This window comes from Arachis ipaensis, chromosome B2, assembly GCF_059453495.1.
Source record: "Arachis ipaensis isolate K30076 ecotype BB chromosome B2, ASM5945349v1, whole genome shotgun sequence".
NCBI lineage: Eukaryota > Viridiplantae > Streptophyta > Magnoliopsida > Fabales > Fabaceae > Arachis > Arachis ipaensis.
In genome coordinates, this window is record NC_142437.1 from 12760784 (window position 1) to 12788344 (window position 27561).

Consider the following 27561-nt stretch of genomic DNA (forward strand, 5'->3'; position numbering starts at 1 on the left):
TAGACCCCTTTAGATCACCCTTTTTGGTCACTCTAAAAAACTGTGATTATAGACTCCTTTAGGTCACCCCCGTAAACCGTGATCATAGACCCTTTTAGGCCACTCTTTTATTAAAAACCGTGATCATAGGTACTCTATGATCACCTTTTTTAAAAAAATTATGACCATAACTTTTTTTTGTCATTGTAAAAAATCGTAACCATAGACTTTCTATAGTTACAGTTTTTTACCGTGGCCAAAAAAATCGTACTCACAAACCTAAAATGTTGTAGTGTACATTTTCAAAATTTCAAATTAAAATATATAGTCAATCACTCTAATTGTTCGGCAAGTTTTTTGTAATAAAAAATAAAATATAATTATCTTTTAAATGTTCAAGTATGAGAAATTAAAAGACTAAACTATTAAAATTGAGCCTAAAAGATTTAAATATTGATAAATCTGACTATGAAAGAAAGAAAACTAATGTATAATCTTGAATGATTTATTCTATTCGTCAAAAGTCAAAATTAACCAAACATCAAATGAAAATAGCTAACATGGCACTGGATTCGATGGTCCCAGAACGTTTGGACCATTAAATGGTCCCAGAACAAAACATGTTTTTTAAGTTTTTTTAATAACTGCTAAATAGTCTTTTTTTAATTTTAATTACAAATTAACCCTGTATATTTTATTTAATCATAAAAACTATTTTTATTTTATAAATAATTATTTTATCATAAATCTATCATGTTTATTAACAATCAAGAATAAAAATAATAACGAATTAAATCTTCCATTGATCCTAATAAACTTTTTGGTTATTCTAATCGATTAAAAGATTATATTTGATCCGTGACGTTCGTGATGAACCATAAAATCGTGTTTCCCTGAAAATCAATCGATTGGATTATCAAAACAATCGATTGAATTTCAGGTTTCCATAACTCAATCGATTGGACTACAGGTTGTTATCACAAAACAATCAATTGAAAATTTCAAGGCAGCATGGTTTTCGCAAAAATCAATCGATTGGTCATATTACCCAATCGATTGAACGATGACTAAAATGTGAGTTTTTTATAATTCAATCAGTTGTTTATACTACCCAATCGATTGAATGCTTCAAAACAACCTGAGGTCTCACAATTCAATCGATTGGTTGTGATACCCAATCGATTGAATTCATCAAAACAATATGGATATGCCAAATTCAATCGATTGGAGTGTGTTACTCAATCGATTGAAGTGAGTATTAGCAACTTGAGGTCTCACAATTCAATCGATTGGTTATGTTACCCAATCGATTGAATTTTGTACGTGACTTCCAATTAAATTGATTGGTATGAAAATTCAATCGATTGGGAAGTGATGTACATGTGTTTTTTTCGGCATTCAATCGATTGGTAATGTAATCCAATCGATTGAAAATTGAAATTTGCTATCTATTAAACCCAAACCATGTGTATTCACTCTTCTATAATGTTTTAAAACACCATAACACCATTTTTGCACCTCTCTCCTCTCTCATCGAATCCAGAAAGCTTCTTCTTCTTCTCTCTTCTTCTTCTCTAATCTCACTAACATCCACGCCGTCCTACATACATACTATTAATCCTCATTCAAATCCTTACAAAACCCACCAAATCAATATCCCCAAAATGGCCAGAACTAAGAACGTCAAAAGAGCTAGGGTTGAGGGAGAAAGCTCTGCTTCCGCCAGACTAGTTGCTTCATCACATTACATGGCAAGGTGGCTGCCGTCTCCAAGGGTACTGAACAACTATGTGGAGAAGTTTGAGTCAAGGGCAATTGTTCCTCCCAGGTACATAACAGCCGAGTTCATTCATGATAGACATTATAACTTAGTCTGGAATGCTTTGCAAACACAACACTTGACTGATTTTGTACAAACTAAGGATGATTATTACCCGCACTTGGTTAGGGCTGTTTATAGTACTTTAAATTATGTTGTTCCTGAACCTGATGAAACTGGTGAGGAGGCAATGCCGCTAATTGAGTTTGATTTAGGGTCACGGCATTATAGAGTTACTTTGGAACAATTAGCTGAACAATGGAATTTAGTTTATCATGGGACAAAATTTACTGGAGGTATTGCGGCAGATAAGGAATGGGGTGAATATAATATAATGGTGGGTTTGCAGAGTCTACAGTATGAGAATCCACATATGGATGCTAGAGGTAATATAAGTTGCAGTAGTTTGGGTAATGAACAGCGTATACTAATGAATTTGTTTTCGTACATGTTGATTACAAGAAAACATAACAATGGAATTTTGTTTAACGAAGATATTCTAGTGCTTTGGGATATGGTGACTGGAAAGGAGATAAACTGGTCTTATTTTATGGTTCATCATATGCTTGAAATGCAGAAAGGAAAATCAAGTGTTGGTTTAGGATATGCTTGCCATTGGACCAAGATTTTCACCTGGCTTGGAATTGACTTGGGTGAAGAGAAAAGTGTCTCCTTGAGTAATGTAGCCAAGATTGATGACAGCATTCTAAGACAGATGGGAAGAGATCCGGATGCCCAAGAACCTCAGATCCAAGGACAACCACAAGACCCTGAGGTGCAAGCACAATCACAGAAACACCCATCACCACCCCCTCCTTCGCCAACAATGCGAGATTTGATGGATGAATTGCAAAGCATGAGAGTATATGTGGAAGAGCATTTTGCTGATATAAGGCAGCGTCAAGACAAGCAAACTGAAGCTATCAATCGTCAAGGAGAAGCAATTGATCTTCTATACACTAATCTAGGCATCACAAACCCAAGGGGCATCATCCCAAGGCCTGGACCATGAAGAAATTGTTATCTAGAACTCCCCATGATCCTATGATCCCCATTGATGCTTGGATGAGAGTTAATGTTATTGAGTTACAAAAAAATCTAGGACAAAATCTAGGTGTTATTTTCACTGTAACATGAAATGTGTCATTTCACTTTTGAGAGTCCTAGGTATTATTGTTCACTGAGTATTTTGCCAAGTTTAAATGATTTCATCCCTGTAAATCATATTATGAATTTTACTTTGGAATTGATTGTAACTTTCTCACTGGTTCATGAAATGTAACAGAAGCATAAGTTTTTGCAAGTTATTTCCATGGTGAAAGTTTATTGATGCCTGCTACTATTGCAACAGTGGTGCCAACATGATGATTAGTGAATACTAATGTTGCAATCTAACTTTCTTATTATACAAAGAAGCTAAAGTAGCAAAAATATCTCATCTATGCATGTAAATCTGGGAACTTAATTCACATGTAGAGTTCTTGAATATTCAGTGGAACTTTTGTACATTTTTATGATTCATATGGAGAGTTCATAAAGGTACTAGGTATGTTTGAATTGTTGGAACTAAATTTAGCTAAATCTTTTTTAAACGTTTAACTATATCCTTGAGATTAAGATGCAATCAGTTCTTGACACTAATCGATTGAAGAATGCTTGCAATCAGGTGTTTGTTTGGATTCAATCGATTGTTTTGGTAGTGAAATCGATTGATGTACCCTCAATTGCTGATTCAATTGATTGTTTTTTAGTGCAATCGATTGAAGTACACTTAAAGACTGTTCCAATCGATTGTTTTGTTATTGTAATCGATTGGAGTACAGTTAATTACTGTTTCAATCGATTGAATTTTAATGCAATCGATTGAATTATTCTAAATTTCACTTTCAATCGATTGTATTGTTATTGTAATCGATTGAAGTACACTTAATTACTATTTCAATCGATTGTTTTCTAAGTGCAATCGATTGACGTATCCATAATTATTATTTCAATCGATTGGTGGGGGCTTGATTACGTATAATGCTTATCAAGCAGTATTGAAACTATTTTTATTTAATTATTAATCTGATGCTCTAATCTTATTATTATCATTATCTGAGTATTTATCTACTTAAAAATAATGTTAGATAAGATAAAATCATATGAATAAATTAAATTTACTTTGTTAAATTGTAAATAAAAATCAAGATAAAATTTTATTTGTATTTGATTTTAACCAAAAGATAAGATATCTTAAACAGTTTTAAGATTATTCACTTAATTTAAAAATTTTATAAAAGATAGAATTAAAATTTGGTTATCTTTTTTGGGTTTATATATATGTGCTCAATTCAACTAATTTTATTATACGTTGACAAATTATTTTAAGTATTTGCCTTACAATCAAATCTACTCATACAATATTCTTCGGTTGATAATAATCATGGATATTTCTCCTAACGAAGATTTAGTCCTCAATGATGCATGTAATACACAGATTACGTCATTGGCTACAGACTATGATTTTATCACAGTTGATCTTGGTGATCAAATTGGAACTACAATTTCTAGTGCTAAGGTAAGACGTAATCAGTTTTTAAATTTTAGTAGAATGTATTATGAGTAATTTAATCTTTTATGTTTTCTTTCTACAGGATGACCTAGTTATCAATGACGGTGCTATTCAAAGTAAGGATTTGAATAAAAGTGAAGAATTGTCTCGTAAAGTGGAAGAGGTCCTCCGTAGCATGGAGGTAATTTAATTTGACAACCAATAATACAATTTATATTATATCATACAATCTATATAGTATAAACATTTTTCCTCCCTCTTTTTGTATTTTTACATTTATATGACATTATTTTACCTAAAATATTTGCAGTCAATGAGTTGTAAACATGGCTCGGGACGAACAGATTGATAAAATCCTTGAATCTGTAAGCCACATTGAGACAATGATTTCACAACTCAGTCTGAACAATGATTTCAAGACTCCGACCAAGCGTTCTGTACAAAAGACACGTCCATTCTCAAATAGATTGAAGGCTAAGAGTTCTGATATTGATATTCATACTGCTATATCAGACGATACGATGAGGATGATCTTATCGAACTGGACAAGAGGTCGTTCATTCACGATGATGCGTTCAAAATTGAGATCAATATGGACAAACTAGTATCCCCAACTATAAGAGCCGCAACAAAAAAGAAAAATATATCAAAGGTAATGCATGTGCAGTAATGGACAACAACTCGTATTTTTTACTCTTATATTCTTAATATGATAATAAGAACTTATTGAATCTATTTTTTTTAGGGTAAGACCACTATGGGGACACAGAAAAAATTACCGTTCAATACCCCAGGCGGAATTAGAAAGCCAAAGATTGAGTCCAAATTATCCAATAAATCCAAGGCGTCTTATGCACTGAGCCAATCCACAAATGGCTATAGAAGACCTGTTTATTTCTTTTCCATTACGGACGTAATTACCATTTAGACACCAATCTTTAATTATATAGTCTCTTATGAGTACTGCTAATTAATCATATAGTTGTGTATTGCTAATACTTTTGTGTCAAACATTCGTAGTCAATGCATTGTGAATTTATGCTAACTCCAACCATGCGTCTTTTGGAAGATCAGATAAAGGCATGTGCATATGCATTTTCAGCCTCGCTAGATCCATCATAAGTTAATTTGATATTATCTGTGTTGTCGATGAATGAGGACCAATCTAATGTGTTTTTGGTTTTTAACTGATACAGGAAAGAACTTGTGGTAACAGATACAATCAGAGCAACTAGATCAGATTTTGAACATTTCATACCTGACAGACCCATTACTGATAAGGTACATAAATAATCTATTAATTAATTTACATTTGATTTTTCGCATAAACGAGTACTATATTTGGACTATGGATCAGATTCTTGAATTTGCGGCATTGAGATGCACTGATGAATAATCTAATATAAGTTTCAAGACAACGTGGCAACTTCCACCGAGATTTGTGGTATGTTATATAACCCCTAACAAGATAATTTTACTGATTATAAGTTATAAATGTAATGCTGATATAGAACCATGTTTTATCATGTACTAACAGTTATATTGGTTTGCATTAATGAATTAGGTGGATGTCTTCAGCAAGATAAATTTAAAGAAGATGGAACACTATATTTATAAATTTATGCAACCTACTCCTGACATAAAATTTGTAAGATTTTATTTTTTGGATATTCATGGTTGGATGTAATTTTTCATCATTAACAAACATAACTCACGGGCAAATTTTATGGTCTAGATATATGTTCCTATTCAAGAGGGTGACCACTGGTATCTAATGGTAATCTCGATTTGCGATCGCACAATCTATCACTTGGACACCCATTTTAATGATGACAGAATTCACTATCGTAAACGTGTTATCAAGACACTAGTAAGGATTTGAAAAATTTTTATTGGGCTTATTTGCTGATATTTTGTTTTTATTATCTAACTAGTTAAATGAAATTAGGCAGACGTACTGGAGCAAGTCATCAAGTCAAACTTTTACAAAGATGATGGCATTCAAGAGTATAATAAACAATTTCATGACTACAAAATTAAAAGACCAGAAGATATACCTCAATGTAGTTCAAGCTTGAACTCTGCAACTTGGGTGATGAAGTGGATGGATATGACTTTTGAGTTTAAACCAAATGGTAACAATAAGGTGAGCATTTATAAAACAACTCTCTAATATTTACTTCCAAATTTTTTATACTAATTTATAATGAATAAATTGCAACTTGAGGATCACAATATTCGCATGATAACCGCTGTGCATTTACTCCAGAGTTGGATCAACCATAAGAAGTCACAAAATATAGCGTCGGCCAATGAGTTTTGGAATATGCACACAAACCATGAGATGTAAATATTATAGTAGTAATCTAGATAAAACTTAATACTTTGGTTATTGCCTATTTATTTGTTATGTTTGGTGGATGTACTTCTTTAGTTATGTTTTAATGACTTCTTAAATAGATATTTATCGCCTTGTGGATTTTACAATTTTTCTCTATTTCTATGCACTATATAGATATTTTAATTTAAAAACATCATATTTTATTGATGAAGTAATATTATTTTCATTTATTATTTCAGCAACAATGACATACAAATATTATGTCTTGTGAATTATAGTTTATTTTATATAATTAATTTATGTAAAAAAAATTCCAGATCTTTTTATTTGTTTGCCATTTATTTTGTTGTTTTTATTTGATCAAGATTTGACATATCTATTAAATGTTGACTAGAAGAAAAAAACCCCATGCAATATATATCAATTTATTTTACAGATCTGTTCTTATATTGCTAAGACATATGAAGTATATGTGTAAAAAATTTTTAATCAATTCTTCCTGGATTATCAATGGAAGCCCCCTTTCCAATCCTCCATAAGAGCGAAAGAACTTTTAGACTTATCATCTACAAATTTTACAGTCTCCTCAAGAGCAACACGATCTGTTATTTTCTCATTGTAAAGCTCTAGGAACGTTACTTTCATGTTGTGCTCTGCATTCTGAGCCTCCAATATATCGAACATCTGTTTTACAGCTCCGTGGAGGACAAAAGCAGGACATCAACTCTGGAGAAGTGGCCATCTTTTTCTTACAAACAAGAAAGCTTTTATTGTCACCCTGCAAATTAAAGGGAAAGATAAATAGATTATATATTATATAAAACTTCTAAACAGGAAACAAGAAATAAAGATAGATTGAAAAAATGCACCTGATAACCCTGCCATGGTATCTCCCTTTTATGAGAAATATTAACGTGTATGCAAGGGACTCAAGATCATCCCTTTGGCTTCCAATCCTACCTAAATGTGCATGTACACTTGCATACCTAATTGTTCCCCTGAAGGAATAGGATATTATCAACACTGAGAAGAATAATATAATCATGCGAAATTCACAACATTCAAACATTGACGAACCTAAATATATCAGGTCTCTGATCATAATCAACATGTAGACCAATTTATCATGCCAATGTATCATCCCATGTAGGATTTATTAGTATTTCAGTAAATCCTTAAAAAGAGATTGAATTTTTAACATCACCTCAATTACATCAGGACCAGTTCGATCAGAACCACCACTCATCCTTCTGCCAACATAAACTTGGCCAAATCCACCTTTACCCAATTTTCTTTCTATCTTGTAAACATGAGAGTTACCAACTTGTACCTGTACCACCAAAAGAATAACCAACTCATGAGAGGTAACAAAAAATTAAGAACAAACCTTCACTGCATGCTTGAATAAGCATGACAAGAACCAATATAAAAATATATAATAAATTTTGTTCTAAAAATATCAAAATTCTACAACTATCTCATATTTTCGAAACAAAATAATAAACACCAGTTTAAGACATTAACAAAACAGAAAAGCCTGTAATAAATGCATTAAATAAATAATTATTATATTCAGCAAATTTAATAAGTTAACAAAATAGTTGTAGCATTATCCCCTCTTCCTCTTCCACCTCCAACTCTCCTCCTAGACCTGTTCTGAGCAGGTTGTACCCAATTTTCTCCTTCATCAACGGGTAGTGGACCAGGCTGAAGATCACCAAGCCATTTCGACCTTCTAGCTCCACTTCCCAACTCTGGCATCGTCTCCCCATTCAAATCATAGAACACTTCATTCGCCCAAATTACGCAAAAGTCCTCTGCAATTAAAAAATAAATAAATAAATAAAATCAATAGAGAAATGAGTTCGAAGCATCCACTCAGTAACCTTTTCAGTAGCAAGAAAAGAGCATGGAAGATGAACTGAAAATATCTATCTATATCTACAGTATAATTTGAAAAAGTAGGGTGAAAAATATCTGTGGAACTTGCCACACCTTGCCCGCAGATAACAGCATAAAGAAAGTAGCATACTGAAAAGGCAGTAGATACCAACAAAAAGGTTCTACTTTCAACAAAATATACTCCACAATCCAACAAGAAAAGGAATGTCTCTAAAAGCATAAAATGCAACCAGTCGCTTTCAGCATTCCAAATTTAACACACAGTACTTCTTATATCACCATTTGTCGGTCAATAATTTAAACTATATTACACAAAACCAGAATAAAATACATACATAAACAGAAGCCAAACAAGTTATTAGCTTCAAGTTTCACCATCTAAACAGATTACACACAACTCCAAACCTGCAAATTTTCGCCGATTGCTTCGACTAAACCAAACAACACAAAAATGAACCTAAAACAAATAAAAATAAAAAGACGGCTTGACCGAGAGGAGGAGGAAACAACGGCGCTTGCGATGATTCTTCCTCTATTTGAGCGCGACGGCGAGCGGCGAGACGACGGCGACACGACAGAGGGAAGGAAGAAGCCGCAGAGGTGCCGACAACAACGAACGGCGCCGGTAGAACCCTAATTTATAGACTTTGAAGATTTGCTTTTGATTCTGATTCTGAATGAGGAACAAAGGGGGGAGGGAGTTAGGGGAAGGGGGTTGATGCGTTACGCGTTTGGTGTTGTTTTTAATCAAATCGGCGTCGTGTATAAGAACCGGTCGGATATTACGGTCTGGTCAAACCGACCGGTTCAACGATTTTCAAACGGTTATCAATATGACGATTTTAAGTACTAGACCAGACCATTTACATTGCCGCGTTGACCGGTTTTTTTACCTTTTTTCACAAACCTATATTTATTTGACAATTATTTCATCTAAAAAGCATACGCACGACTATTGGAAGAATATATAAAATTTCATTAATATAGTGCAAAAAAATAAATAAATACAAATATGAAACTGATTCTCTACGCTAAAATATTAAATTTATGGAGGTTGCTAATTATCACTATCTAACTTAGCTGTCGGTTCTGGATATACGTCGCCATCATCCGAACCATTAGCTTCATCTTCAATAACGTTGTTGTCAATGTCCTTTTGCCAAGGACATGTTGTCTTCTTATGTCCTTCCATTTGACAAATACTACAATGTTGCCGCTTCTTCCTAGATGGTTGTCCTGAGCCTACACCGCTTTGTTGCACATACGGATTGCTACTTTTAGCTGCACCTGACTGAGGTTGATTAGTTCCTTCGTCTGTAGCCTTGTAAGATGAGCACAATCCCATAATTAGGTCACGTGTCTCTTCATATCTCTCTGGTACTTTAGCATCAACAACAACCAATTGTTTAGAAAATTCCATCAAGGCACTTTGACGACTAATAACATCAGCATCCCTGGTGAACCCACTTGGATCATTGAATGCTGATTTAACATTTTTTGTCCATCTATCCAATACCAATGACTGGAAAATCTCACAAATGTCTCTGTCAACCAGAACTTTCACAATATGTTCGCAGGGAATTCCAAATGACTCCATTCTTAAACAGGTACACATGAAGATCATTTCTTCTTGACGAAAATCAACGATTGATAAATCACTATTTTATGATTCATCTTGTGCTCAATTGAGTGTTTTTATCAATTCTTCACCCACTTATTCATATAATTTGCATGGTTTTACAATTCCTTCCTTATTATGTGATATATGTGAAAACATGTTTCCTAAGCCTCAAAAATGTTAATTTTAATATATCCTTTATTACCATTCGATGCCGTGATCTGTGTGTTAAGTATTTTCAGGCTTTATAGGGCAGGAATGGCTTAGAGGACAGAAAGAAAACGTGCAAAAGTGGAAGGAACGCACAAAATGGAGTTTTGAAGAAAATGGCAGCGACACACACGCATGTACGACGCGCATGCATGGACGATGCGGACGCGTGCCTGGCACAGAGCACAAACGACGCGTACGCATGACAAGGAAAACTTCCAAATGACGCGTACGCATGACCTACGCGTACGTGTGACAGATGCCACGTGCAGAAAGTTGCAGAATTCGCCCCCAGCGATTTCTCGACCCTTTTTCGGCCCAAATCCAAGCCCAGAAACACAGAATAGAGGCTGGAGAATGGGGGAATCAAATAATTTCATTCAACATTCATCAATCATACAGAGAATTTTAGGTTTTAGATGTAGTCTCTAGAGAGAGGGGCTCTCTCCTCTCTCTTAGGTTTTAGGATTTAGGATTCTCTTAGTTTATGGTTCATTCCTTCTCAATTCCGGGTTCAATGTTCTTTAATTTAGTTTCTTTTCTACTTTTAATTGTCTTAGTATTCTACTTTATCTATTTTTCCTTATTGATTACTTATGTTGCCAAATTGGTTTATGGATTCCTATGTTTAATTTGATTTTCTATTTAATTCAATTCCAGTTATTTCAGATTTATGGTTGCTTTCTTCTATTTATAATATAAATAATTTATATTTTTCCCCTTTTGGCTTTGGTTGAGTAATTGGTGACACTTGAGTTGTCAAACTCAACTGTTGATTGAAAATTGGAAATTGCTGATTGATTTAGATCCCTCTAAAGCTAGTCTTTCCATAGGAGTTGACTAGGACTTGAGGAATCAAATTGATTAGTCCACTTAACTTTCCTTTATTTAGTAAGGGTTAACTAAGTGGGAGCAATAACAATTCTCATCACACCTAATAAGGATAACTAGGATGGTATTTCCAGTTCTCATACCTTGCCAAGAGTTTTTCTAGTTATTAATTTACTTTCTTGCCAATTTATTCCCTTGTTCCCTATTTCAAAAACTCCAAAAATATACCTTTTTCCATAACCAATAATAATTCATACTTTCCTGCAATTCCTTGAGAGACGACCCAAGGTTTCAATACTTCGGTTATCAATTTTATTAGGGGTTTGTTACTTGTGACAACCAAAACTTTTGTATGAAAGGATTTTAGTTGGTTTAGAAACTATACCTACAACGTGATTATTTTTACAAAATTCTAGACCACACAAAAGTTTTCTCCTAAAAAATGGCGCCGTTGCCGGAGAATTGCAAACGTGTGCCTTATTATTGGTTATTGTAAATATTTAGTTGTCTGCTTGTTTATTTGTTTTTATTTTTGTTTTTCTTTAATTTTTATTAGCTACTATGAGTTCTCACCCCCGTCGCTTTGAGTTTGGTTCTAATGTTGTTGAAAGGAATGGAAGCTATAACAGGAACATGCATCAAGGTCAAAACAATCAAAGATGGAAGGAGCCACGAGGATCTGATCAACCCTTTCGGCAACAACACCTTCCAAGATACCATGGACAACGACCGTTCTACAATGCATGCCAAGACAATAGTTATGGTGGACCCTTACATGACAACCAACCTCCACCAATTTACTATGGTCAAGAGCCATTCCGAGGTGCGTACTAAGATGATAGACATGGTGGACCCCCTTGTAGTTACCAGCAAGCTCCATTATATGCCAATAAACCACCTTTTCAACATAGCTTCGAACCACCATACTCACAAGCCACCTACAACCATTCACCTCCATATGACCCTAACCTTTATCCACCCTAGTTCCAATCCAATTACTCCCAAGAACCACCACTTCCATATGCACCATGTCCATATCCATCGACCCAAGAATCACAGGCTCGCCTGAAGGAAACAGTAGATCAATTTCATGTAACCCTTCATCAACTGGAGCAAGCGATAAATCAATTAGCTTCCCGATGTTCGGGCACTCAAGGAACTCCCATGGCTTCATGTGGAGAATCTAATGAAGAACGTAGCATGAAGGAGACACTAGAAACTCTGGTTGACAGTACGGAGCATGACTTTATACTAGAACAAGTAGAGGAAGCTGAAATTATCAAGGAAGAAGAATTCGTTGAAGACTTAGAAGACGCTAAACCTCCATGGGAATCAAGAATTGTAGAGAATTTCGCCCAGAAATTTGCAATTGATGCTAAGGAGGATAGTGCACAATCCCCAAGTGATGCATGAGCATCTTGTCTATCTTTTCCTAGTGAATTTGCATCTAATTTGTTGAGTTTAATTAAGAATTAATTATATTTTAGCCACTATGGATGCTATTTTGAGTTTTGTGCAATTTTAATTATTTTAGGTAGCATTCGGATGGATTTGATGAAGTTTCTGCAGAGAAAGAAAAGAAGCCAAGGAGATGACCAGCGAATACCGACGCGGACGCATGGCTCACGCGACCGCGCAGAATAGAGGAAATCGTAATGACGCGATCGCGTGCCTGACGCGAACGCGTGGACTGGAATATGCACAAATGACGCGAACGCATGGACGACGCGGACGCGTCACATGAGCGATCTGCAGAATTGGCAGAAAATGCTGGGGGCGATTTCTGGGCTATTTTGATCCAGTTTCCAGCCCAGAAAACACAGATTAGAAGCTGCAGCATAGACAATTCAAGTGGTCCCCATCCATCCATTGAAGATTTGATTATTTAAATTAATTCAAATTTAAATTCAAATTTTAATTCTAGAAAAAGATATTATTTTAATTTTTAGTTTTAGATATTAGATTCCAAATTAATGAGGATTAGTTATAAAAAGGGGAGACTTCTCTCCTAGTAGAATATACCATTAAGGGGATTCCATTAGGGAATTCTGTACAAATTTACATTCTATATTCCATGAGCAACTAATCCTCCATTGTTAAGGTTAGGAGCTCTGTCTATTTTTATAGATTAATTTTATTGCTTTTTCTATTTTAATTCGTGTATGGATTTATAATTTAAGAATTGTTTTCGCTCTTTATCTTATGAATTTGGGTGGAACGGAAGTATGACCCTCTTTCTATTTGAGTTCTTGTAAAACTTGGAAAAGCTCTTTACTTGAACAACAGCTTGAAAATAATTTCTCCTAAATTTTAATTATCTAAATTTAACAGGATACGTGACATATAATCCTTTTACTTCTTGGATAATTAGAGTTTTTGTGGCATATAAACTAGAAATTGATTATCACCCTCTAATTGGAATTAATTGACCAAGAAATTGGCAGTTAATGAATTTTAGAGGAGACTAGGAAGGTCTAAGGAATTAGGGTCTAGTCACATATAGTTTGCCATAAATTAAATCCTGCATTATTAAATTAGTTAGTAAGAAAAGTTAATCCAGAAAAATAGATAACTCTGAAACCTTAACTATTTTCTCTATATTTTCTTCCCAATTTATTTACTTTACTATTTTAATTTCTACACGATTGAATATTCAAATACTCTTTTCTGTTTGTCTAACTAATCTTATCAAACACTATTGTTGCTTAATCCATCAATCCTCGTGGGATCGACCCTTACTCACGTAAGGTATTACTTGGTACGACTCGGTGCACTTGGCGGTAAGTTTGTGGGTTATAAATTCCGCACCACCAAGGCATGTATCTTATGAATAACTGGACGGAACAGATCAAGAAGCAAGTTTCCTTGGTAATGATGATCATGAACTAAGCTCTCCTAAGAATGAACTTGCATCCGCAATTGAATTCTTTGAGATTGAAGAATCTTCCCCAAGCGAATATGAAGATGATGTGGAGGTAGACTTTTCTCAACCTCCAACTTATGACTTGAGTGATGAGGAAGAAATTGAAGACTTTGATCAAGACGTGGTTGCAGTTGAAGAGGTTTGTAAGGAAGTGGAATTATTCACAGAAGAGTACAAGGAAGTAGAGCTTGAAAGACCACTGGAAACACCTCTCCCAAGGCCATTACCACCCAATAAAAACTTCAAGTGGGTAAAATCCTTGGCCTTCATCTTCACCTTTCCACTTGAATATGGTTTGCTTGAAACCGATGGCCAGCTTAGAGCTCTCTACGGCTTTAAGAGTAAGAGGGAGATGGTTAATAATAGAAGTGGGCATCCAAGGCTCAATCCAATCCCACGCTCCAAATGGAACTGCACGGATTGGTGTAGAGTTCAATTGTATGTGTCTAGAAAGCTGTTTGGATGCTTCAGTGAGAATTCAAGTTGTGTACTGCCCGGTTGGAATAATGTAGATAAAAGCGAAGACGGTTACAAAAGCAAGGTTTGGGATCTTGGAATTTATTCTGACAATCAACATCCCTGGAGCCGGAGCACCTGCTTTAACTTGCTCGAAGGCTTTCTGTGCCTAGTTTGGGACCCTGGAGGCTATTGGAATTGCAAACGTTGGTGGAGATTTCTGGATGAGTTCAAGCACAAGCCACCATAACAAGGAGCTCATCAAATGTCCAACTTAAGGACTTTAACTAAAAGTGCTAGGTGGGAGACAACCCACCATGGTATGATCGTTCCTTTTCAATTTTGATTTTATTTTGTTTTGTTTGTTTTTTTTAGTTTTATTTTATTTTATTTTATTTCCCTAGTATCATTCATAACATCCGCATCAGCATCTGCATCTTGCATTCTGCATATTCTATATAAAAAAAAATTTACACCACGCGTGGGCGTCGATTCCAAATCGGCGTCGCCATCAAACGCCCAGAAAGTTGGGCTGGAATTGTGCGGCTGGTATGCGTTAGGCACAATTTGGGCCACGCATGCGCGTCAATGACGCGTACGTGTCATTTTCACTTACACACACCACGCGTGGGCATGGGAGACGCGTACGTGTCACGTGAAAAAATTTTCCCCCTTAATTGAAACAGAGAGTTGCGCCAAAACGACGCTAGAATCGTGCATTTAGCACGATTCTGGTCGACGCGTACGCGTGCTTCATGCGTACGCGTCATCTTCACCTACCCCTCTTCATGCGTTCGCGTCAATGACGCTTTCACGCCATTCCAATTTTCCCTCATCCACGCGCACGCGTGACCCGCGCGTACGCGTGGATTTGAATTCACTAACCACCCTGACGCAGAAACCCTAGCCCTCGCGTGCCCACTTTTCCCCTCCTCTCTCACAGTCTTCTCCTCTCCTCCCTCCAACCTTCCATCTCCACCCAAAACCACCATCAGCCCCTAAAACTGCCACCGTCGCCGATCCCCAAACCCGCCGCCGTTCACCCCCTCTCCCTTTTTCCTTCTTCTCTTCTTCTCCTTCTCCTTCCACCGTCACTGACCCCCACTGTTCCCTGTCTCCGCCGTGACCAAACCATCCCCCGCCGCCACCATCGACGACCCCGCCGCCACCATCACCCCCTCCCCCTACTTCCTTTTCTTCTCTCCCTTCTCTTCCTCTTCTCACCCCTGCCCCATTGCCAACCCCAAGTCCGCCATCACCGCACCTCCTTGCGCCGCCGTAGAGCTGCCGCGCCGTCACCACTTTCGGCGACACCAACCCTCTTTCTTCTTTCCCCAATTCTAGTGTCACAACACCCCCCAGGTTTCACTGCCTCTATCTCTGCAAACTCAAATTTGAATTCTGTTAAATTAGATTAATTAGCTTAGTTACATTTTGTTCGAATTAGGATAGTTAGAGATGCATGTTCGTAGTGAATTTTAGGTGGTTAGGTAGCTAGGATGTGGTTAGTGGATTTAGGTCTAATAATTGCGCCATTCTTGCTGCTTGCTTTATCTATTTACAATTTTGAAACTGCTGTGCTGTTGATGCTGCGAATATGCTGTTCATTCCTGTTTAATGTTGTTTTGACATTATTCCACCTAAATTGCATTTCTTGCTGCAGACTGAATTTGTTTTTCTGAATTCATGTGACTTGATATTTTTTACTATTTTATGTACTACTTTAACGTCATATGAACTGAATTTCTGCTGCTGTTTATTACCCGGGAACGTCCAATTTATAGCCGGCATGCTGCCAAAATTTTTGAAAAATTTCTTGAAAAAAATTGGTTCTGTTTAGGGATTAACCAGCTACCTTGTTCTGTTTAATGTTGCATGCGTCATGTGAATCACCTTGTTCTTCATGATAATTGACAAATGTTGCGCTTTGTATGAGCTTGCCTTGATTTGTTCATGCTGTTGAGATCTTATCTGTGCTAACTTGGTTCCTTAATTTTGGATTCTTAATATCTAATTTTAATGAAATTCAAATCTGAATTGCAATTGACCTTTCATTTCCATTTTCTCAGTGACCATAAATTCTTTGAATGCATATTCTTTGCTCATTATCAATTGCTGGATTTACCATAAGAGAAAGCTGGCTGCATTTACGAATCATTGCTTCTTGCTATTTTATTGACTCACTCGCTTGATTCCTATGAATTTACACATGGTTATAGTGTTTCTAATTGATAAAGAATTCGTAGGATCTCCTTAATGCTTGATTGAGTTTCAAATTAGCCAACTGCTTCACCTTGCTTTATGCTTCCTGATTCATTGATTTCTTGTTCTTCATGCTATCTGCCACTCACAACATTTATCTGGCTGTTGATTCCGCTATTTGTTTTCCCAGAAATATTCCTTTAACTGCCGGAATGCTACCCAATTTTTTTGCAAATTGTTTCACTCAACTCCCATTTATGAATTGGCTTTGGTACTTTTGAATTCTGCACTAACTGGTTTCAACCCAACCAATTCATGGACGGATGGGCTAGCATTCCTACTCCTTCTGGTTCCCTTCTTAGTTAAATCGCATTATTGATGATTCTTAATACTTTTCATGCTTCTTTTATCTTCATGTTTATCATCAATAATATGCAATATCTGCTTGAATGTGAGTTGCTTGTTCTTCAAGTTTGTGCAATTCTTGTTAATTAGGAACTACAATACCATGCCACTAACTTTAACTTCACTTTTTAACTCTTAACTCCATTAACTTTCTAACTTCTCTCTTAGTTTTCAACTAACTACTTTCAACCCATTTCAAGGCATGATTATTGTTATTCCTAACAAACAAGTATTCTGCATCTCATAGTTCTTGGATTGTGATTCTTAATTAAATTTCTTGACTTTTCTCTTGTATACAGTCCAAAATTCTACATCTATCTGACTTACTTCATGCTTTGATATTCATTCCTCTTTTACTCATCTATGCTTATATTACTTGAATACTATTTGCCTTCCTTTTTTTTTGCTTTAGTTTAATAAATTATATTCTAGAAACTCTATTTTTTAGGATGTCTGACCCTAAAAAGAAAGGAAAAGCTAAAGCAGGCACGGATAAAAGGAAAAGAGGAGAGTCCTCTATGGCTCTGCTAGATATACTGCATGATGATTCCTGGCATGAGAAGAACTTTACTCCGCAGGAAAAAGCTGATCAGTTAGTGCCTGCAACTGATCCAGTCAAGTTTGCAAATCGATACTGTGAATTGAAGTATCCGGTCTTTGCAACTGCAAGGAACCTATATCTAGAAAAGACCCTCAAAATTCCAGCTGAATTACAACAGTACACCACAAAACAAATCAAACAGAGATGCTGGTTCTTTCTGGAGAGGAACTTGACTAAGGTTAATGCATCCTGCGTCAGGAAATTTTACTGCAACTATTTTAAAATGACCCTGGATGCAGTACAGCTCAGAGGGAAGCAGATTCTAGTTACTAAGGAGGCAATTGAAGATATCCTCCATTTCCTGCATAAATCCGATCAACCAGATGGTTATCAGCAGGCTGAGAAAGATATGAGATTTATGAGATTTGATTGGGAAGCAGTGAAGCGCACTATAGCTATTGACCCTGCTGTCCCATGGGTTATGGGTAAGTCAACAGTAACCCCAAAAGACATAAAAATTATTTATCTGAATGATGAGGCTCGGCTATGGCAACAAATCCTAAGCAATTATGTGATGCCGAGCACTCACGAGACTGAGGTGCCAGCTGCAATGATTACTCTTATCTGGTGCGTGATGGAGGGCAAGGACATGTACCTTCCCCGATTTATCCGATACTATATGGCCAGAGTCTATGTCCGAGGCACTCTCCCCTTCCCCTATTTGATTACTCAGATGGGCCGCCGAGCTTAGGTACCCTGGGAGCTTGCGGATGAGAAGCCACCAGCCGCCAACTGCAAGAAGATCATCCCACATGGCAGGAAGTTCATGGCTCTGGGCTACAGACCGCCCTCTCTCATTGCCTCCGCTGATGCAGCCACATCTTCTGATGCCCCTTCAGCACCTGCCCACCACCCACACCCACAGCACCCTCATCTGCCTCCCAGCCCATTTACCACTTAGTGCACCGCCTCTTTGAGCGGCTAGACCAGATGGAGCGCCGCGACCAGCGGCGATATGAGCGGTCTGAGCGTCGCAGCAAGCGACGCTACGAGCATTTGAAGCTAATGATCAGGACAGGACACACTGACATCCCCTCCGAGCCTGACACACCATCAGAGCCATCTGAGGAGGAGGCGGATGAGCATGAGGAGGATGCACGAGCAGAGGCTGAGCAGGCAGGACCCGAGCAGGCAGCACCCCAGCATGAGGAGCCCCAGTAAATACAGCCAGCAGACCCACAGGTCCCTATCCAGGCAGAGCCTTAGGCACCTTCATTGCCTGAGCCTATAGAGACAGCATCAGCACACCCTTCCGGAGATGACATCCCTTCACACCCAGCCTGATTGAGCATCGAGGATGATGCTATTATATAAGTGTGGGGAGGTCGCCATCTCTGGCGAGTTTATTTTGGTGAACTACTTTCAGACCCTTTTTATCCTATTTTTGCTTTATTTTGTATTTTTGCTTTATTTTATTTGATTTTATCTTATTTTTCCTTTTAGTACTTGCACATTTTCTTTTACTGTACTTTTTGTTTATTTCGACTTTATTACATTTTGCACTTTGGGCTATATATATATCTTAGATAATTAGCTTAATTCGCACTCTTAGCTTATTAGTTGTGATATAGAAAATATGAATTATTTAGTTTAGTTTACCCTTTAAGCATATGATAATTTGGTTTAATTGAAAATAAAGAGTAAACTAGAAAATTTTAGTTTTTCATAATCACAACAATCCACTTAGTATATATATATATATATATATATATATATATATATATATATATATATATATATATATATATATATATATATATATATAGCAATAAATGTCGGTATATTGACAACATTTTTCAAAGAATATACTTATTTTTATAAGAGTCATTTAAAGATTCACATTGAGTTGAATGGAAACTCTTTATTTCTACTTGCATGATGTACATAACTGATATATGATTTTTGAGCCAAAGAACACACAACCCGTGAGTTTTTTAGCTTACTTACATGGTTACATTATTTAACCATAAATATTTTCTTTCTTGTGTGTTTCTTTCTCTATGCTTGCAATCTTTACTTTGTTCTATTATATATGTCCAATATAGAATGTAGTTACATGCTAGCATATGATTGAGGCCATGTTTATTTAAAAGCTCACTTATCCCAAATAAGCCTACCCTTTTATGTCACCCTTGTTAGCCACCTTGAGCCTTTTAATCCCCTTCTGTTCTATAGCCACATCACTAGCCTTAAGCAGAAAAACAAATAGAATAACACCCAAATTGAATATTTGGTTAGCTTAAGATAGAGATTGTGTATCCACTAAGTGTGGAGAAACCGTGGAAACATGGGTTGATAGGAAAAAGGTATTAAATTGATAAATTATTTAGAAATTGGGTACATACTCATGTAAGACCAAAATAATTAAAATACTATGTGCATTGATATATGTTATGTTTCTCTAAAAAAACTAAATAAAAAAATAAAATAAAATAAAATAAAATTTTTCTATAAGTAAATAAATAAATAAGGGGACAAAATTACCCCAATAATGAGTTTAGTAAAAAGATCAATGCACATAGGATAAAATTAAAAATAATTTTATGCATGAGTATATGATACAAAAGTGGGAAAATTAGGTAGTTAGGCATAATTTTATAATTGTAAAGAGTATGTATATGTTAGGTGAGATCTTAGATTAATCAAGGATTCAATTTATAGTTCACTTGGCCATATATATATCCTCACCCTTGCCTTAACCCCATTACAACCTTGAAAAGACCTCATGATATTTTGCATGTGTACATTATATATTTGTTGATTGGTTAGATGAAGAACAAAGTTTTAGAAAGCATGACTAGAGAAGAGTAGAGTGATTAACCCCAAACACTGAGTGATTAGAGTGTATATACAAATCCAGTGAGGGTTCAATAGCTCATTTCCATATATCCATGTTTAATTATTGATTGTCTTGCAAGTTTGTGAACTCTTTTGACTAACTCAACTCAATTGTGAATGTGTTTTAACATGATTTAGCCTTTGGCTGTGCATATATGATTCCTTGAAAATTGGACTCAATTTAACCACATGTAAGCTTTATATATCTAGGTGGATAGTAATTAGAATTGCATGATTCATTTAGATAGCTTGTATTTAGAATAGATTGCATTGCATAAGATTCCACCATTCTATCTTCACTCTTTTTCCGTTTCTCTTGAATTTAGCATGAGGACATGCTAATGTTTAAGTGTGGGGAGGTTGATAAACCACTATTTTATGATTCATCTTGTGCTCAATTGAGTGTTTTTATCAATTCTTCACCCACTTATTCATATAATTTGCATGGTTTTACAATTCCTTCCTTATTATGTGATATATGTGAAAACATGTTTCCTAAGCCTCAAAAATGTTAATTTTAATATATCCTTTATTACCATTCGATGTCGTGATCTGTGTATTAAGTATTTTCAGGCTTTATAGGGCAGGAATGACTTAGAGGACAGAAAGAAAACGTGCAAAAGTGGAAGGAATGTACAAAATGGAGTTTTGAAGAAAATGGCAGCGACGCGCACGCATGGACGACGCGGACACATGCCTGGCACAGAGCACAAACGACGCGTACGCATGACTGACGCGTTCGCGTGACAAGGAAAACTTCCAAATGACGCGCACGCGTGACCTACGCATACGCGTGACAGACGCAACGTGCAGAAAGTTGCAGAATTCGCCTCCAGCGATTTCTGGACCCTTTTTCGGCCCAAATCCAAGCCCAGAAACACAAAATAGAGGTTGGAAATATGAGGGAATCAAAGAATTTCATTCAACATTCATCAATCATACAGAGAATTTTAGGTTTTAGATGTAGTCTCTAGAGAGAGAGAGGCTCTCTCCTCTCTCTTAGGTTTTAGGATTTAGGATTCTCTTAGTTTATGGTTCATTCCTTCTCAATTCCAGGTTCAATGTTCTTTAATTTAGTTTCTTTTCTACTTTTAATTGCCTTAGTATTCTACTTTATCTATTTTCCTTTATTGATTACTTATGTTGCCAAATTGGTTTATGGATTCCTATGTTTAATTTGATTTTCTATTTAATACAATTCGAGATATTTCAGATTTATGGTTGCTTTCTTCTATTTATGATATAAATAATTTGGATTTTCCCCTTTTGGCTTTGGTTGAGTAATTGGTGACACTTGAGTTGTCAAACTCAGCTGTTAATTGAAAATTGGAAATTGCTTATTGATTTGGATCCCTCTAAAGCTAGTCTTTCCATAAGAATTGACTAGGACTTGAGGAATCAAATTGATTAGTCCACATGACTTTCCTTTATTTAATAAGGGTTAACTAAGTGGGAGTAATAACAATTCTTATCACACCTGATAAGGATAACTAAGATGGGATTTCCAGTTCTCGTACTTTGCCAAGAGTTTTTCTAGTTATTAATTTACTTCCTTGCCAATTTATTCCCTTGTTTCCTATTTCAAAAACCCCAAAAAATATACCTTTTTCCATAACCAATAATAATTCATACTTCCCTGCAATTCCTTGAGAGACAACCCGAGGTTTCAATACTTCGGTTATCAATTTTATTAGGGGTTTGTTACTTGTGACAACCAAAACTTTTGTACGAAAGGATTTTAGTTAGTTTAGAAACTATACCTACAACGTGATTATTTTTATAAAATTCTAGACCACACAAAAGTTCTCTCATCAACGATCCATATAAAATCGGGCCTCCCATGATTACACACAATGTACTTTATGCAATCATCGCTATTCTCTATGTTTAGCACCCGCATTGATCCAGCTCTAGAGAGAAATGGCCGAAACAAAAGAAATATCTCATGAGTATATAACTCAGCAGCATATCTCTCTAGCAGCTCTATACAAGTCTGCATGACGGGCACCCCACGTGTAGATTCATAATCAGCATTAAATTCTTTAAAGCGCAAGTGTGCAACACACCTTTGAAAATTCTCTACAAAACTTGTCAAATCATACCGCGACCCCACATACCTTGCCACAACTGAGTGTAAACCTTCACATCTTGAGGTAGTCCTAAAGCCAGCAAAGAATTTTCCTCTTATATATGCAGTAGCCCACATATGCTTCTCTTCGTACATGTTGATCACCCACGGCTTATCCTCAAGGCGAAATTCTTCAATAAGCTGAACCCACTTACGCTTAAACACGGGAATCTCGTAGTCTCCCAACATGATTTTTCTGAATTTAGATGTAAACGATGAATTTCCAACATTGCTAGTTACATTTCGAATAAGGTGCCAAGAGCATAATCTATGTCTAACTTCGGAAAATACTTCTCTTACTGCATTCCTAATCGCCATGGCCCCATCAGTTATTATTGAGGTCGGGGTCTTGCCCTTCATTGCAAACATGAGCTGACGCAGGAGCAAAATATATGTATCAGTAGTTTTGTCTACAATTAACGCAGCAGCAAAAATAATTGTTTGGTTGTGGTGGTTAATCCCGCTGAATATGACTAATGGACAACTATACTTGTTCTTCTTGTACGTAGCATCAAAAGCAATAACATTCCCGAAGAGTTGGTAGTCTAGTTGGCTAATCCCATCAGACCAGAACAAGTTACGTAACAAACCTCTTGAATCATGACATGCCTTGAAATATAATTGTGGAACCTTCAATCGCATATCCTCCAACTTCTTCAACACTCATGCTGCATCACCAGGAATTTGACGCCTTTGCCGAGCAATCTCATTGTACATATCTCTGGGACCAAAGCCAACAAATTCATACCCGCCTGCTTGACTAGCTAGAAGACCAAATATCTGTGAAGTGCTAATCCCTGACTTTAGCATGTTCATCATTTGCATAATATCTGCCTCTGACATTTTTCTGTGGGCAGGCAACATAGCACTGAATTGGGCATCCAATAGATCATGGTTGTGTTCGTCAGAGAAATAAAAGATATGCCACCTTCCAGTTTCTGGTACAAATTTAACATCCATTCGAGCTTCACATCCAGTTCTTGTTTCCAATCTAGGCTCCTTCTTCTTTTTTTCTATCGTGTAATGTTTCTCCTCCCTGAATCCTTGCCTATGACATACAAACTTTTTTTTTAAATCTCGCCAATACTATTCTTGAAGGTCTTGCTCTTCCTTGCACTAAAGCCCTTCGACTTTGAGTACTTCAGATAAAAATCAAATGCAAGCTGCAAAGTAGAAAAGTGATCTTTTCCAATTTCCTCCGCAAAATTTTCACTAAATTTCAAAGTTGTAATATCTTGCACGGAGTCAACTGCATAAGCAGCTTCAAGGATATCTTCTGACTGATCAGATTCAGAAAAATACGCTCCCTCAGTAAATTCATCTCCGAAATCTTGTTCGAATTCATTCTGTTCATCCATCATATCTTGGTCACTTACTAGCTCTTCTTGTTGGTTAAAGTCATCGTCCTCCTGGTATTGCTCATTCATCTCAGTGTCCGTAAATATACCTGACATCTTAAAAATGTTCAATGAAAAAACAAAATTCAGTACACTCCGTCTTATAACATTACATAAAATAGATAGATTCTAATATTGCTAGCAGGGACGGATCCAGAGATTTTAATATGGAGGTACCAATTTTTATATAATTTTTTTTAATCTCTGAAAATAATTAACATGTAGTTATTGGAGTTAGTTTTTTAACAGATTTATTAAGATACATATAATTATAATTTTTTTTTCACAATTTTATTTTTAATATGATAATTACATAAATAAAATATAACAATATCAATTGTACATTATAAATTTATAAAATACCAATAATTTATAACGAGTTTTGCTAAAAATTATTCCATATCTTATTAATTAAAATTCATTCTTTCAAAAATTTTAAAAAATTTGAAAATAAATTATAAATTATTAATTATTTGAAAGACACAATACCCTTATAGAATACAAGATATACGATATCTTTATAAAATTTTTCTTTTACCAACATAAATTTAGAAGAAGAATTAATATTTTTACAAGAAAATAATATCTACAGTACATAATGTGATTACCAAAACATAACTACTTAAGTTATTATTAATATAAAAATATGAATATTAAATATATTAATATAAAAAAATGATTTTTTTAAAAAATAAATATATAAATTATTATATAAAAACTAATTTGAAAGGTACAAAGACTCGAGGGTATGATATTAAATTAGTTAGGTAAAAAATATTAGTGAATTAAACAATTAAGACATAGATCTATTACATAGTAAAAAATAATGCATATAAAACTATTAAATTACATAATATGTTTTTATTTTTTAAACAGAAATCTTATATATAAGTATAGTTTCTTAAAATTTTGGGGGGTCCAGGCCACTACTCGCCCCCTCTAGGTCCGTTCCTGATTGCTAGCTAATTAATAATAACAAATAATAACATCTATTTAATTTTTAGTATTTCTCAATGTCTGTGAATTAATAAAAGATAAAAAATATTTTTTCATTACACAATCAATTTCACGAATAAAGTATCAAAACGAATAATTGCAAAATTAGAGATTCTATTCACTGACCTCGATTTTGTAATCAAAACGATGGATTATTTTCTGAACACTATAATAAAAAAATTGAATGGACCTTTGCTGATTGCTGCAACGGTGATTGTCAATTAACGATTAACAAATAGTGGATATTAAATAGACGGATAAAAATTGAAAAAAATTTGGATATTGAGTAAATGGATGTTCGAAAGAAAAATAATTAATTTTTTTATAATCAAAGAGAATGATACACGCTTTCAATGGTGGGATTGAATAATTGGTGATAGATTATTCACCAATTTATAATGTTAATATTAAGGAAAAATAAGATTAGAGTATCTAAATCAAAATAAAACCTTAAAAATTGAAGATAGAATTTTAAAGATAAGATAGATGAATAACAAGATAATTTCTAAAAACGATAACAAGATTGAAATAGGCGTAGTACACACTTTAATCGATTGGGTTGCACAACCAATCGATTGAATTTGGCAAATCCATATTATTTTGATGAATTCAATCGATTGAGTAACAAAAGCAATCAATTGAATTGTGAGATCTCGGGTTGTTTTGAAGTATTCAATCGATTGGAAAGTATAAACAATCGATTGAATTTAAAAAAATCCACATTTATTTCATCGTTCAATCGATTGGGTAATATGACCAATCCATTGATTTATGCGAAAACTATGCTGCCTTGCAATTTTCAATCGATTGTTTTGTGATAAACTGTAATCCAATCGATTGGTTTTCAAGAAAACACGATTTTATGGTTCATCACAAACGTCACGGATCAAATATAATCTTTTAATCGATTGGAATAGCCAAAAAATTTATTAGGATCAATAGAAGATCTAATTCGTTATTATTTTTGTTCTTAATTGTTAATAAATATGATAGATTTATGATAAAATAATTATTTATAAAATAAAAAATAATTTTTATGATTAAATAAAATATACGGGTTAATTTCTAATTAAAATTAAAAAAAAATTATTTAGCAGTTATTAAAAAATTTAAAAAATATATTTTGTTCTGGAACTATTTAATAGTCCAAACATTCTGCGACCATCGAATCCTTAACCAGCTAACATTAGTAATTTAGCCTACTCGTCATGTTACTGAATACGTGTCATCTATGACGTGGATAATTGAATTTAAAATTAAAACAGAATTATTAGAAACGGTATTTAAGTCCGTGTGACTCTGTTAGGATAAAAGTTTTATGAAATAAAGAGTACGAAATGAAGTGTCACACCGAGAGTCTTTGTTTAAATCACTATTTTCATTAATTTTATTTTAATTTTAAATTCGAATATCCATGTCTAGGGTGTTATGTATTTACTTATTTAGTAATGCAATACGTAGGCTAAATCACTAGTTAATGCCATTCATCTCCATTTGACATTTAATTAGTTTTGACGAACGAAATAAATCAATCAGAATTATAAGTTAGTTTTTTTTTTATAATCAGATTTATCAATATTTAAATTTTTTAAGATTAATTTTGGTAGTTTATTCGAAATTTAATTAATAAAAAAGTTTCCACTTATGAATTGCCAATTAACAATTAGATTTTAATTGACTTCCTTACACATAACTAAAACAAAAAAAAAAAAACAAAAAGAAAAAGACACTGATAAAAAAATTCAATTAGTGAATCTTGTACGTGTCTTATTCCTACAGCCGAGACATCTCAGTGAATAAAACAAAGAAATCATATAATTTATATCGTTAAAGAGATGGGGAAATGGGCAAAAAAAGTGTTGAGATTCCGTGATTCTGTGATTCTGTCTCTCAGCCAAATTTCTTATTTTACTTTGTTGTGATTTGCCCTTTTTCTAAGCCATTCATTATTGTCTTGAATGCAGCGATTCAGTGCTATATCAAACCCACTACAATTATTAAGAGATGAATTGTACTTCTTTATTGCATTGTATTGATATCGACTTATCACTATTTTCACTGTCCAACGTAACAACTTCAATTATTTAATCAAAGCCAATCAACTTCTTAATTGACTAGCTACCAAAACAATTAAAAAAATTCAATAATACCGTTATTAGTAACTGTTCATATACACAGGGTGAATTTTATACTATAATTTAATATCTAATTTTTTCTAACTTAATTATTTTGTGTAAAAAACTTTAAATATTTAAAATTATTTATTTTTATACTTTTAAAATAAAATATTAACTTTTAGTTTTTTTAATAAATTAGACAATATTTAGAGACAAATTTAACGAGTTAATTACATGTTACAAA

General features: G+C 34.7%; 1 long non-coding RNA gene and 1 pseudogene across 1 annotated transcript; one reads left to right on the plus strand and one right to left on the minus strand.

The window, feature by feature from the left end:
* Window positions 1-4275: 4275 nt before the first annotated feature.
* Window positions 4276-4794, plus strand: LOC148573058 (uncharacterized). Its single transcript, XR_015905111.1, has 3 exons — window positions 4276-4358; window positions 4435-4533; window positions 4663-4794. It is a non-coding gene; the product is annotated as an uncharacterized LOC148573058 (long non-coding RNA).
* A 15230-nt stretch (window positions 4795-20024) lies between these two features.
* Window positions 20025-24165, minus strand: LOC148573059 (protein FAR1-RELATED SEQUENCE 5-like; annotated as a pseudogene).
* Between the last annotated feature and the right edge of the window lie 3396 nt (window positions 24166-27561).